This window comes from Trachinotus anak, unplaced genomic scaffold, assembly GCF_046630095.1.
Source record: "Trachinotus anak isolate AG129_WGS33_773 ecotype Australia unplaced genomic scaffold, CSIRO_AGI_Tana_v1 ptg000002l, whole genome shotgun sequence".
NCBI classification, from domain to species: Eukaryota; Metazoa; Chordata; class Actinopteri; order Carangiformes; family Carangidae; genus Trachinotus; species Trachinotus anak.
In genome coordinates this window covers 13,852,368-13,867,297 of record NW_027273853.1, presented here as the reverse complement: position 1 = coordinate 13,867,297, position 14,930 = coordinate 13,852,368, and the positions used below count along the sequence as shown (strand labels likewise).

Genomic DNA, 14,930 nt, shown 5'->3' with positions numbered 1-14,930 from the left:
GTGTAAATGTACCATATGGCCTCAGCAACAAAACCACACAGTCTGAGAGGAGGGGGGTGGAAGAATAAGACCTGACCTTTGGCTGTCTACAAAGCACTCCCCAGACTATAGACCCATTGAACTGACGTTCTTCAGAGGTTTTATATAAAGAGCATCTCTAATGTGACTGCCATGCACAACTCACCGCAAATACTAATATCACCCAGGAAACAAATTCTCTGTGCAACCGCCAGTGAGCTGTCATTACTTTCCAACAATACTGCAGGATGAGTCTGCTGCATTCACGGCCTCATTGTTTAGGTGCTTTGTTCATATGTAAAACATGTACTCTGTGTTTTCTCTCTTTGTCAGGCACACAGACAAAATCCAAATGTCATGTGTCCATCAGTGCAGTTTGAGGCTAAATCCAGTTGGTATTCTTGGCTTCACTCCGCTGAGGATATCTGTCTGCAATTCAACATCTGTTTAACAGTCCTGTCAGCTGGAACAGTGGATAATCTCTAATTCTTCCAAATGTGGCACAAGTCGTGCATAACGCTGGCTTCAAGTCAGGGAATATAAGAAAAGAAATGCACATCCAAGTTGCTCTGCCAGGATATAGATTAACTGCAACTGGCTCCCATGTACGAATTTGGTTTGGTCCTATCAGAATATTACAGTAGCAGTGTGCCTCCAGTAGTCCAAACTATAAACACTGAAGCTCATATTTAATTTACTGGCTGATAAGTTATTTTTAGGTTAGACCATATTTAGTTTTTTGAAGCCGCTGTGCTGTCACTTACTTCAGATGTTGTGGAAATGGCTGTTCAATACACTCAACACATGTACAAACTGTTATCAGCTCATTGTGTTTGCTCAGCCTGTATACTCCATCTAACTTCTTGGATTTAGTTGGTGTTTTTATGATGCTTATCAGATGTGACACCTCTTTGTCGTGACAATCTTCATGCTTCATAATGTCTTCAACATAATCTACCGCAGACCCAAAAAAGAAAAAAAAAGGATGAAAGGGAAAATATCTGCAAAATAAGTGGGAAGAAAGAATGATATGTCATCCATGCCTCTTGTGAATGGCTTGATTAAGATCTAGCAACAGCGCATTTCTGCACTTTCAGCCAGGACCTATGTTGTTATTCCTTCGCTCCACTGGGAAGGCAGAGCAGGGCTTGGTGTAAACACCTAGAGAGGGGGCTTTCGCTCTCTTTCTATGCAGGTGAGAGGCAGTGGCAGCTCTTGTTCCACAATGCACCTCTGGAGGGAGAGCCCCCGGCACAGCAGCTATCTTTTCACCGGGTTAGGGGGGTCAGTATTTTCCCACCAGGGAAACTCTTTTTTAGTTCATATGCGATGGATGCATTATGGCCTCTGAATGAGCATCGCAGCATTCAATGTGCATTCCACTGGGTTTCTGTTCTTACAGAGGACCAGTGAATAAGAAATCAGCATCTCTATAAAACGCTCTTTTTTGCCACCCCAACTCCATCACCCCCCACCCCCACAACACACACACACACACACACACACACACACACACACACATACTCATCCCCTCCCCCACCACCATTCTGTGAAGTTAGGAATCCATAGGAGGTTTATTTGAGATGCAAGCACAAGTGTGAGAACACTGGGCTTGGGAAAAATCCTTTCCTTTGGCCTGAATGGGGGCATTTCAAAAACCGGACGTTTTTTCAAGAACTCCTTCAGCAACAGGCCTCGTCCTGTGTCAGCTGAACAAAACACTGCTGCCATTCAGGAAAAATAAAGCTTCATTACTGGCTAATTTGACTGAGTGTCATTGTGCTAAGAGATTTGCCTCATTTAAAGTCTTTCCCCCTCTGTTGTTTCATATCAGGATGATAATTGTAACAGGCCTATCTAGTAAATATGTTAAAGGCCTGACAATGTTTGAGGGCACGGATCAGATGCTTTATCCATAGCTGAGGCTCTGCTTAGCTACTGGTGTTCAGAAATGAAAAGAAAAGTCAGTCAAACAGTGATACCCAGCCGCTTCATTCAACTCTGCTCCCATTTACACTTTCTACAAAACATCAAAGTCGGTAACTGTCAGAGATAAATCACAGAAAAAAGGGACACAGAAGAGAAAAAAATGCAAAAGTTCCTTTAAACACGACATTAAATTGGCTTTCATGAAGACCAGTTTAAGAGTCATGGACATGAATAATGCATTTCATTCGGGGTTTATTGAGTTAATTAGCTATTTTAATTTTAAGACTTCATCATTTATGGGACTTTTTATCTATTCATGTGGTAGAGAACATATTTATCATATAAAACATATTCTGCAACCTTATTTATATGCATCCTTTCTGCACACATTTCAACACCTCGCTGTTTGGCAGAGTCCATGTTTCTCTCTCTAAAACAGCTGCACATCCCAGCTTATAAGAAAGAGAAGAAGTATTTTCTGCTGACACCCCAATTGTATTTTCAGTAAGGAACTAGCACTACAGAACAGATCAAAGGATGGTATTTGCAGAGGCATTGCCCATGGAGCATAATGAGGCGAATTCAATAACACTGTTGTAAAAACCATTCATAATGTGGACTAATGCACAGATACGGACAGCATTAGGAGGCTGGCTTTGAATACAAACTCTGACTTGGCTTGGCTCTGGTGTTTTTCCTCCTAATGGCTTTTGTTCCCATTTTTGTTCTGCACCCAAATTTAGAGACTTCTAATGACACCGTTCAGACTTATTCAGTGACGGCAGGGAGGCTTTCAGTAATCCTGTTGCATAATCACCCACAGATTTTACATATCAATGTCGCTGATGCTGAAAATGAGTAATGCTGCTATTTCTGTACAGTGCAAAACAGTTAAATTCTCTACAACTCAATAAATATTTTGACAAATTAACTTCACAGATCTTTATTTTGCAGCCTGCTCAGGCTTCTCTTAGTGAGATTACCTCAAGGTGCAAATGATTTTGAAAATAATCCACAAACACAGTCCCTGTATTTACTTTCAAGTCAGCCTCTATAGTGCCTGGACGGATTGGATCAATGTGCTGTAACTGATGTTGTCTCATTGTGCTGAATATTTCGACTTTCTGGGAACAAAAGTCCCCGGAGATGAAGTTGACACAAATCCAATTTTGCTGGGGACGTCGCACATTTGTGTTTCATTCAGTCTGCTGTAGCTGATTTGTGTCTGTGCGCCTGGAGCTGCAACATGGCAGAGTAATTTCATGTAAGCTCAGAAAGGCAAGTGTGTCAAAAGACTAAGTCCTTTCTTCATCCAAAAATGATGTGTTCTGCTACGGCAACCAATAATGACTATTTTCTCAATTATACCATGAATGTTTTAGTTCAAAAATGGTCCAAAAATAATCATTAAAAAAGCCCATCATAATTACCCAGGATCCAAACTCACATTCAAATGTCCTGTTTTACCCGCAGAACAGTCCAAACTAATGCACCCTTGGCAACTAATGATTATTACCATTACCAATTAATCTGACAATTATTTTCTTGATGTGTCATCTATAAAATATTGAAAAATGCTTGTTATAATGTGTCAGAGTCCAGGGGATGCAGAAAAGCTTCAAATGCTGACATGTGAGAAGCAAAATGATCATTCAGTTATCAGAATTGTTGCTGGTTAATTTTCTGTCAATCACATTTTTTACATTTGAGAAGCTAAAGCCAGTGAATGTTTGGCATTTTAGGTTGATAAATGATTAATGGATTATCAAAATAGTTGCTAATTAATTTTAATTCGATTGAGTAAAATCTTACATTTCACATGTATCTTCACAACTGGGTTCATTTCAGTGCACTGCTGAAAATATATGATATTTAGTCATTAACTGGATGCTAAATATTCCCTAATATTTGGTTCCTTTACACTTTGCACTCTCGCTGTAATATGTGCGGCTGGACAACACCAAGCTGTTGGAATAAACAGCTTTTTGGGAGGTCTATCACTTTAATTAACAGTGAGTGTGAGCCTGACAGCTGTGGTGGCAATGGGCAAGCCAATCACAGGTGCTGTGTGGGGCACAGGGAGGAATGTGAGGGAGTGTTAGACAGAAGAGGCCATGTGCAGAAATAAGATGACAGGTGGTTGGCCTGATCCAACGCCAGGCTGCCAAAATGAGTTTGCCTCTGGGAGCTCTGGAGAAACATGACAGTGTTAATGAAAATGGCAGCGTTTAAATGTGTCACGCTCCACAACAGCATATCCCAAGGTTAGCATAGTAAAAAAAAAAAAAAAGAGTCTTTACATGAGCGAATTGAAATGCATGAATGGCCTGAATGGAGAGTATTTTTTCCACTTGACACATGGACTCATTTGAACTTCACTGGAAAAATTCAGACTTTTTCTTCACACACTTTTTTAGTTAAGTCTTAAACATAAAAATGGCTCCTGTGCATCAGCAGTCGGGCGCTCACATTCTCGCTACAACCTGACGTTCACTGGGTGTTTTGGGGTCTCAGCGGGAGTTGCTCTAAATACCTCATAGCCTCCAGGAAGAAGAAGCAGACACCCCCAGGTGCAACAATACAAGAGTGGCACACATACAAGCACAATAGACAGTCTTCTTTTTTTTTAAAGTGAAGTTGTTGGTTTTTTTTGTAGATGTCTGCAAGCAAAGAACCCATTGTCTCTCTACATGCTGTCTTGTATTAAACCCTTTCACACATATATAGAAGCATTCACAATGTATCCAACAAAAGCTCCCTGGCACTCCAGTACTCAAATCATTTACTTAAGTCAGTATGACAATGTAAAAATACTTCACTAGTCTTTCAAGTCTTTCATTCTAAACCCCACAGAAGAACTGAATGAAAAAAATAAGTAGTAGTTCTGCAGAAAAACATCCCCCGTGACTGATACATTATTATACATTATATTATTTGATTGTTAATACTGATGCATCAATGTGTAAGCAACATTTTACTGTCATAGCTGGTAGAGGTGGAGCTAGTTTTAACTAGTTTATATACAGCTGCTTGGTTCCCAATCAGAGTGGTCACAAGATTTCATCTTTCATTTTGTATTTTATTATGTAAAATCTTAACTATAGCTGTCAGATAAATGTGGTGGAGTGAAAAGTATAACAATTCTCTATGAAATGTGGTTAAGCAGATGTAATGAGTAGCAGAAAAATGGAAACACAAATACAAATGCCTAGCTTGTACTGTGCAGTGCCTGAATGAATGTATTTTGTGACTTTCCACCACTGCTGCACTTCAGACATCCCTATTTCCTTAAACTGCCAGCAAGACCAAACTAAAGTCATGCTTCCCTCTGAACACTTTACCTTCACCTTTCAATCAATATTCCACGAACGACCGACGATGCCCTCCTTTTTCTGTTGTTTTCACCCAACCTAAACATTCATTCCGAGCATTGTGTCTGTGATGATGTTTGGGATCACCGCTCAAATTACTGTAAGTCACCAGACAACACACTGCAGGAGAAATCTGCTAAGCACATACACAAAAACATTCCCGGTGGTAAACAGATGGTACAAATTTGCCCTTTGGACATGTCTTTATGTGTATAGTATGTATGGATGTGTGCTCATCCCTACCAGATTTATTCCTCCATATCCCTGTAGATGTTCTCAGTGTCAGCTAAGTTTCAACAGTGTTGCTGCTGTGCGAGGAGCTGTGCATGCTGGGGCCTGTTTCTTAAGCCTGCCATTCTGACACACACAAAGGTGCTGCTCATCCAGGCTTTGTGTCGAGGATTAGCAGAGCAGATATGCTGCAGCCACAGAGAGACACATTCAAAATTCCTGCTTCCGTTTTCTCACATACCCTCACATTTGAAACGGCTGGTAAATTCCTGAGAGTATGACATGGGATTGTCCCACGTGGAGCAGTGAAAAGCATCAGCAGCAGCCGATGATGTCAGAGAATCTAAAAAGTGAAATCAAGCTACAGTAGATGTAATAAGCAAGTTACCATGAGGAAAAATGGTTAGTGTTATTGGAAAAAAGTACACTTTCCTAAAATAATTAGCCTGACAAGGTAAGGGTTTTATCACTGAACTTACGGCACCGCACAAAAGGCATCCAGTTGTTTCTGACTGGTTTTTGAACAAAAAACAGCATGAGCCATCAAGTCCAATCAGCGTTGCACACTTATGTCACAACCCAGAGGCTCGAAGCAGCGGACTGAGAGCAGCAGGAAAAGATTTATGGTCTCCGAAGCATGTTGAGGTAGTCACAAATATACAGCAGAGATCTTCTTTATCTATGATCTAATTATATTTCAGAACTAAATGGTGTTTGAGTCTCAGCATTTGCTTTCTCTGAGCTTTTGTTTGTTCACTAAATAAACTGTTAGTAATTGTTCTCACAGCTTTATGGAAGCTGCATTATCCTCTGATTGGTCATATATCAATCTCTGATGTGTGTAGGCAAGAGAAGCTTGGTAGAAAGAACTTAAAAAGAAAAGTTAAAAACAGGGCATGAAAGCACCGATTAGGAAGAATAAAGACTGATGCTGTCGCTGCATGCATGGCTGTCAATATAATGGATGATTTTTAATGTCTACGGCAAATAAACCATTCTCTCCAACGTATTTGCTTTGCTTTCAGTTGTGTTGATAAAAGCAAGAATCCAGCTGCATGGATGTCAGTGGACCTGTAGATTGCTGTGAGGCCTGTCTATTCTCATCTCTGGATCTTCCAGCTCCCTTTTCATGCACCCTTCATGCTTTCTGTATCTGTCTAAGTCTTCCCTGCCTGGTTCTAGTTGAGCCGTTTGCTTGTGTGGTTCCAATTGGATGCTTTAGAAGATTTTTTTTCCAACCCTCCATTGTGCAAAAACTATACTGGCTGACAGTTGCCTCAGTGAAACCAGGGCTTCAGTTCTTTGTCAGGCGGCTGCATTGTGACAGCAGATTCACAGGTGCAAAAAAAAGGACTTGGTAAATGAATGAAAAAATATTGTGGGAAAGTTCTATGAGTGCACATGCAAAAGAAAGGCAGATTTTGAGAGACAGAAAAAGAAAGCAGGAAGAATCTGCAGCAAAATAATAAAAATGAGCCCTGTGGCTATTTTATTGGATGTGTCTAGGTCATAGGAGAACATTTTAGAGTGTCCATCCTTGAACACCTTCTCTCTCTACAACTGCTTTAAGTCCTCTTAGAAAAGTGGTCAATACCATCAATCAGTCCTGGTAAAATGCATCAGAAGACAAGTACAGGCAGATTCTCCAGGTTTTGTACAGCAGAGCTCTTGGCTTTGGGATCTAACAGAAATTGAGTTCCTTATCTAAAATGGCAAGGTGATTTCAGATTTCCTCTGTGTGGGCTGCACTGAATGACTAAGACTTCTCAATCTATTTCCAGTTTTCCACATATGGATGGTAATGTGATGCCAACATGGCAGATACAAACCCTAAAGTAGGCTTTAATAAAAAGATACTATAGGGAAAATCAAATGAAACTCTTTTGATGCATCCACTGTCTGTCGTCTCTGCACGCTGTTTTATTCTCTTGTGCGTGGGGTCTGGTAGTATTTTCCAGTGGGGTAAAGTTGGGTCTTAGACGAGAGAGGCTGAGTGTTTGACTGCTGATACCCTGGAATTTGCTGCAAAGATACAGCTGGGATCATGAGTGCAGATCACCTTACTGTGAAAAAGAGACTGATAGCAGCTGGAAAGCAAATGAACATGTGTCAGCCATCTGGAAAAGTCACCCACAACACTATGCAACCTCTGTGCTGAGACAAAGGAGTCATTTTACTTTATGAAAAGACTTGTTCCCCTTTTTCCACTGCAGATGAAGCATAAAACTGTAGTTCCTTTTAGTCAGTTACAACATAACTCTAATCATTGCAATGAATTTGGGCCTTAGGGATTCAGTGAGGTCTTCTTCAAATCACATTTTACATTCTACAGACTCACAACATGCCCACATTTGATGTACAAAAGCTTACATTTTTTTGGCTGTTGTGCCCCTCAACTTGTCTACAGACTATACTGCACTTTGATGAGTCTGCAGTCTAAATGTTCTCTGAGTGAGCTGCACCTGCTGCTGTCTAAAGCCGCTAGCTAAAAGCTACCCTTTGGTAGGTAATACCAACTTTATGAGAACAGCTTTTAACTCTCCTCTAGACTGATTACTCAGCCCTGAGCCCAATAACAAACAGCAAATCTTAACATTTAACCTAGTTGGTCCTCATGGGCTGCTGACATCTTGCATGGTAATCATTTGTTTCACTCGGGAGAAAATTCAGGTTGAACACAAATTTCAAGTGGTGCTTGAAACAAACTAGTTTTTGTGATGTGTTGTCCAAATATGTCTAAAGGTAAAAGTATTTATGGCTATTCCAAACAGCCATGCACAAATACTGGGTGCCATCATAAAGTGTATTTTCAAATTACCTATTTGTTCGCACATTTTCAGTTTGTGCATATATAAAAGGCTGAGTGGAAATGCCAGGAATAAAAAGAAATATATTGCAATAAGTTTTTACGGATGGCTGAGATGGAAAAGTCAGTGTATCAGTAGAGACCAAATGCAAATCATGGCATTCATGGAGGGTGTGACCTAAACATCCACTGAAGCCTCAGCTCCAATGAAGAGACTAAAATATAGAGTAAATCGAAAAAAACATCAGATCTGTTTGGACCGATGGGGAAACTCAAGAGAAAATTGACTTTGAATGCTGATTTCTTCTGACAATGCAAGGTACTGCACTAGTGTTGGAGAGTTTCTGCAGTATGAGTAGCCTATTAGATTAAATCTGAACCCACAAGTCAAGATTTCAGGTTTATCTAATGCCAAGACATTGCACATTGGCTCTTGTGCTCTTTTGAGCCAAACAAAAAAACAAGTTAGGAGCAATTTTTTAGCTGTGCCACCCTGTGCTTGTTGCATGAGGCCTCTTCCACGTGAGCCCTGATTGTGCCAAAGCAGTGGTTTCATTAAAACTATTGAGGAAGCCAGCATTCTTCACTGCAGCATTATTGTCAGAGCGAAAAGGGCCCTGAGGCTGTGGTAACCAGTTATACTTGGACTGGCCCTTGAGCTCAGACAGGTGTGCTTTGATATTCAGAGGAAAGCCATGTATTTTCCTCCTTTGAGGGAATGTAGTATAATCTGTCACCAAATGCTCTGCTGCTATAGGTTCATCAGTTTGTGCCAGTTGGAAGCAGAAAAACATTGTCTCCTTGTCTAAACAGACTCACCAGTCTTGATACTCACTTTCACAAGTTAAAAGGAAGCTTGTTTTCACCTTCTCGTTCAGGTACTGCACAGTAACAACTTGCTTGCCCCTGAACGTGCAGCTCACAAGTACAAAGAGCTCATTTCCAGACTCGCTCTGGCTCCTCACACCTTCAACAAAGTCGAAGTGGCAGCTCCAGCTCCTATCAGGGGACTGGACATAATGGCCATGTGCTAAATGGATGGCTGGGTGCTTCCAGTTGACTAACAAGAGGCAGCAGCAAAGCCTTGGGCTCTCCCACTGGCAAATACCTGGCAACTGTGGCTTCAGGGGAAATTTTATTTCATAGATCATGCAAGACTTTAATATCTGTGCACTTGATCTTTAAAAAAAAACAACTATTTAACTGGTAATGTTTTTCCTGCTAGTGACAAAAAACACCATTTTATGTGGTTGTGTTGCTTTATTCCCTTCAAGCAACAGTGCACAGCCTGTGATATCACAGTTTCCTGTCATGGATATTCTCAGTTACTGTACCTACATGCCTTTTTGGACTCTTTTCTACCCTCAGAGTTAATTTGGCAGCTTAATGTCTCACTAGTTGCACCGGTCAAGAACAGTGCATGCTGTTTAACAGCAGTGCAGGATTTTATTTTGACTAACAGTATCTATACCGGTGCTGCACACATAACTGTACATCACACCCTTCTGAACTATTGAATTAATTGGATATTAAGTGCTTTTTGTTGAGATTAGCCTGCTTTCTCCTTTCTTTTTGATCCAAGGGTTTAGGTGATTTACATGCCCTGACAGTTACAGTAAGTGTCTGTCAGGGCACATGATAGCACCACATAAAAGGTAACCTATTTAACCTAATATGTCATTTGTCATATCAATGACTTCAACAGCCCAAGGTATGCTTCTTCGTCTGTTTGCTTTGATTGGCACAAATCAGTGGAAATGTAGACAATGCATGGGCAAGTAGAGACATACAGAGTGAACCAGGCTTTTCCTATATTAGTCATGAAATCCTTTACTATTCACTTATCCCCACAGAATATAACTTAACTGCCTGTTGACAAGGAGGGGCTGTAAATCATTTGTCAATACTATTTTATTTGTATCACACAATGGTCTGAATATAGTTATTAACTGTCACATGAATGTAAATCTTGACACATACTCTCTGCACAATTTGCACAGACCAGCCATGAACCCCAAAGGAAGTTGAAAACAGCACGTTCACTTTCAATTTTTTAAACTTCACAGTTGTATAATATTACGATGAGGTTAAATATGTGGCAACTCCTACTCTTGCTTTAATTAAAGTTACTGGTGAGAGGACCAGCCTGCATGTTGAGACAGAGGAGATAAAGTCAACGTGGCCTGAAGGCAGCTATGACTCACTGATGTTATTTTGGCTCTGGCACTGGGATTTTTTCTGAGTGGGGGCTCGAGTCTCCTCCTGTTTCACAACTTTTCAGGAGAGCCATGCTGTGTGAGGTGTTTGCCGCAAAGAGCTGTCAGTAAAACATCAACAGCCTCCATCACCATTCCACTGTTCAACACCTGACCAAACACCTAACGCCATCTCCTCTTTGTCGCATGAGCTTCGAGGGCAGGGCCAGTCTGCGGAGCTCCACACCCGCTCAACTTACTGTTAATTAACCTCTTTGCATATTAAGCACAATCCTGGAGCTAAGGCACCTACATAACAAATCAAACCTTTATAGCTTGTTCAGCACCAATGTTTTTCCTTTTTTTTTTTCCTTTTTAGGGTCTGATCCAATTAACCTGCTTCTATTGCAACAGTCGAGACAGAGAAATTACAGTATCATTTTACATATAACGATCAATAACAGCATCATTTAGCCCGGGGGAAAGGTCTGCTGTCTCAGAGGGCTGGGAATATCTGTAAGTCTTTTTCCTGTAATTAGACGTCCATGGGCTCTTCAATTAATCTGAACCCAGAGCGCTGACATTTCCACAGCTCATTAATGAACCACAGCAGACTTTACAAAGATGGAGTGGACTACAAGGCTGCACAGGGATATGAACATGGATGACACGCAGCACTGTGGCCCTGCTGTCTTCACTAACAATACAAGAAACATTTCCAAATGTTTCGGAGCATCTAATGGGAAATAACTCCTTCTTTGGCCTGACAAGGAGATAGCATACATCTTAATGAGTTTCAAATTAATGAGTTCTTTCAGCCACCACTAAATTCCACTCTTCAACAGTTTTAAGGAGACTATAAATATTTCAGCATGGAAATGATCCTTTCCTAGGCCCTAGAAATGCAAATTCCTTCGTCTCCACTGGCTGAGGATAAAATTATGCTCTTGGATGGATTGTCCTAAGATTTTATTGAGCAACTAAGCCATGATAATGGTTTAAAACTTGAACAGGTCTGCCAATTCATATTTCAAATAAAATCTACTATACTGCATATATATTTGTGGGAATGACTCCAAACTTTTACATCCAGTAATGGCCGTATTTGCTAGAAGTAATGAAAATTTGAAAGGAATTAGTCCATTAAAATGTGAAACAGAGAGAGCTGTGCCATTTGTAGAAGAAGCTAGCTTGGCTGGGGAATTTTAAAGTCAATGTGTGTGGTCAAAGTAATAAAGAGAGAGAGCTAGATGCAACTGGGGCTAAAGGTGACCCATGAAAAACTTCTGAGCCAGCAGTGCCATAATGCTTAAGATTTACTAGCTAGACGGGTTAGGAATCAATTTTAGTTTGTGTCTTATTAAATTTTTGCCTTGTGACCAGCAAAGTGTGAGTTGATTCATAAAATAAACGTGAAAGTGTTTGCTCTTAAGAGGCAACAGCAAAAACTACATGCATCAAATTCCCTGTGCAGCTTGAGAACAAATGCCTGATTCCTGTTTCCCACTACTGCTAGTGCATGAAAGCTGCAAAGACGTTTTGGGCTGCCAATAATTTGTTTGCACCTGCAAAAACTTGAGCTTTTTGCTGAGGCTATTGTGACAAGATGGGACAAAAGGAAGGGCCGGATGTAGCCCCTGCAGCTGTGCATACAGGACAACACTGCAGGACACTAGTAAAGTTCAACAACCGAGCAGATAGAAGCCAAGGCATGAAAGAGCTGTGAAGAATTCAGATTGGCTGCTTATTTTCCAGCACCCAGACACTGGAAGCATTCACCTTTAAATGCATATATAAATACATACAAATAATATGACAACGACTACGAATCAGCTTGTTGTGACAAAGTCTACATTTCTCTCTGCGCTTGTGTGTTATCATCAGTCTGCATTTACACAGGTCAAGGATGGATAACCAGAGTTTAGATGGAAGGTAAATACTGGTGATAATAAGAAGCTATTTGAAGACACAATCTTGTGTTGCATGTCTGCGGGACAGAGATACAGTATTTCAGCCAAAAGCATACTAAACAGAGCGCTGCTAATACAATGGTGACAGTGAAGAATATATAGGGTTTCTAATGTAGAAGTCTTAGTTTATTATATTAATCCATGTAGTCCTAAGAATAAATGTGATTCACACAATTCTATAATTGTAATTTCAGTTGAAAATTGGTGTACCTATTCCATTGTTTGCATAAAATGCAAAACAATAAAAAATACAATAATAGTTTTTTTGTTTTTGTTTTTTACATATAGGCATAATGCCAGTGCTTTCATTATTTCAGAGAGTGATTAGTTGTAATTGACTATAAATTAAATTGCCAAAAAGGCATTTCACACATTGTGGCGTTGAACCTAATGCAACCTCATATTCATAAACTGAATATTTAGATAGGCCTCGACTTTTTCGCAGAATTTCAGAAGCAGGAAATTAAAAAGGCAGCTGTTTTACTGAGATAAGCTTTCGCTCTTTTTTTCATGCATTTATGGCATCTTGCATGCTAATGGAGTCATGGCTGGTCACCAACATGTTTTCTTAAACCCTGTCAGGTGCAAAATTGCGATGATCATTCATGGTCTAAAACAGTTATTCATTCACTAATGTTCCTCCCTGAAATTTGGCTTGATGTGTTGTGTCCTTCATTGACATCAGTTCTGTTTAGCAGCAGAGCTAATTATTTGTCTTCCAGTCTGTACACACTCTGTCTAGTTCGGTCCATGTCTGGAATTAAACAGTGTGCATAATTCTCACTGGATTTCAGTCTGGCTTTGAAAGGGGAAAAAAAATAACAGAAAAAAAAGAAACTCACCTTCTCTGCTTAAAATGAGAAAGGAGATTCTGTAATGAGGGTTTACACATTCAAGCCCAGTCCTGTGTGTGCACCAACAAGCCAATTTGCAAGCATCTTGCATTCATATTGCTACTGACTGTGGCAGTAATTCCACACAGTGTCTGAGCAACACATATCACCTCTTAATAGACTTTTTTGAATTCACGCTCACACCTTACAAAGACACTGCTGCTGAATGCACCCCCTCCACACTTTTTTAAATGCCAATCAAGTACATGACACACACATCTTGTCTATGTGTATGTTCACTGAATATCAAGGGACTCTTATTGGTTGACTGTGTCACATTTCTCTCATTTAATAGCCTTAAAGAAGAAAGAAACCTTTGGCAGTAAGAGTACTGGTTCAATTTTAACACTAAACAACCCTCTTCAGTCACATTTGATGCAGCCATTTAAGTCTACGTGATGTGTTTCAGGTCAAAATACAACATCAGCAATACAATAGTCCACACTAGGGGATAGTATATGTATTCTTAAATGTATATTACTCCTTATTTAACCCAGGTCTTATGATGTATGTTGAGTACAATAAGAGGGCTGTCTTATTGAAAGAAGCAGGTAGACATTAGCATCTGTTACAGTTTGTAGTCAATGCTGTCCAATTTCAAGTCAGCAGAGCAGAACCATTTCTCTTATAAATCATAATCAAAGCAGTACATGCACTATAGCGTGTTATGGAACAATTACAAAAGCATATACATGCCATATATTGCCAGGAACCTTATTAATCTATATTTGTTTTATCGATTTAAAATCAGAACAGACACAACAAGCTTCTTACAAGTCCCACAGTAATCTCCAAGAGATATTTCTTACAAATATCCCTTTAATGCTAACTAACTTCTTTTGTTACTTTAGGCTTTATTTTTGAAGAAAAACAATTATGAACATGGTTCCTTTCATGTCACATGTGATCACCTGTTATTACTGCAGATTAGGGCTGCAATTAACAATTATTTTCTCAATTAGTCCAGTCGTTGTTTGATATTACTCTCAGAAAATATTGAAAGATATCTGGTCTGGTTTTATCCAACCAAAAGTCCAAAACATAAGCCGAAAAAAGCAGCAAATTCTCACAACTGCAAGGATCGGACAGAGAATATTTTGTATTTTTGCTTGAAAATGATTCCACAACAGTCAACTCCACATGACAAAGGACAACATAGAATGCAGTTATCAGGAAAATTAACAAATCTGTCTCAGAGAAGATCACAGGAGGAAACTGCACTGTCAAATCTTTTTGAAGGCATCCAAACAAAATGCAGTGTGACACCTCAGGAATAAGAGGCACGACGAGCTGTGGGTCAGCAACGGCATATGATATTTACCAATGTGTTTCTGACTCATAAAACACTGCAATCGCTGACTAGTTTCCCCGCATCTGTTTCATAATAACGTCCACTCCCAACATTTGGTCAGTTATTGAGAACCATTTAAGGATTAAGAATCTTAATGAATGTGAAAAAAAAACATCTCAAGTTATAATCATAATTTTCTTTGCACACAAACCTGAATTTATTTCAG

At 39.8% G+C, this 14,930-nt stretch overlaps 1 long non-coding RNA gene across 10 annotated transcripts in view; it reads right to left on the bottom strand.

The window, feature by feature from the left end:
* Positions 1-14,930, bottom strand: part of LOC139633816 (uncharacterized) — a 147,677-nt gene that overhangs the window by 126,203 nt on the left and 6,544 nt on the right. The gene's annotated exons all lie outside the window — the stretch shown is intronic.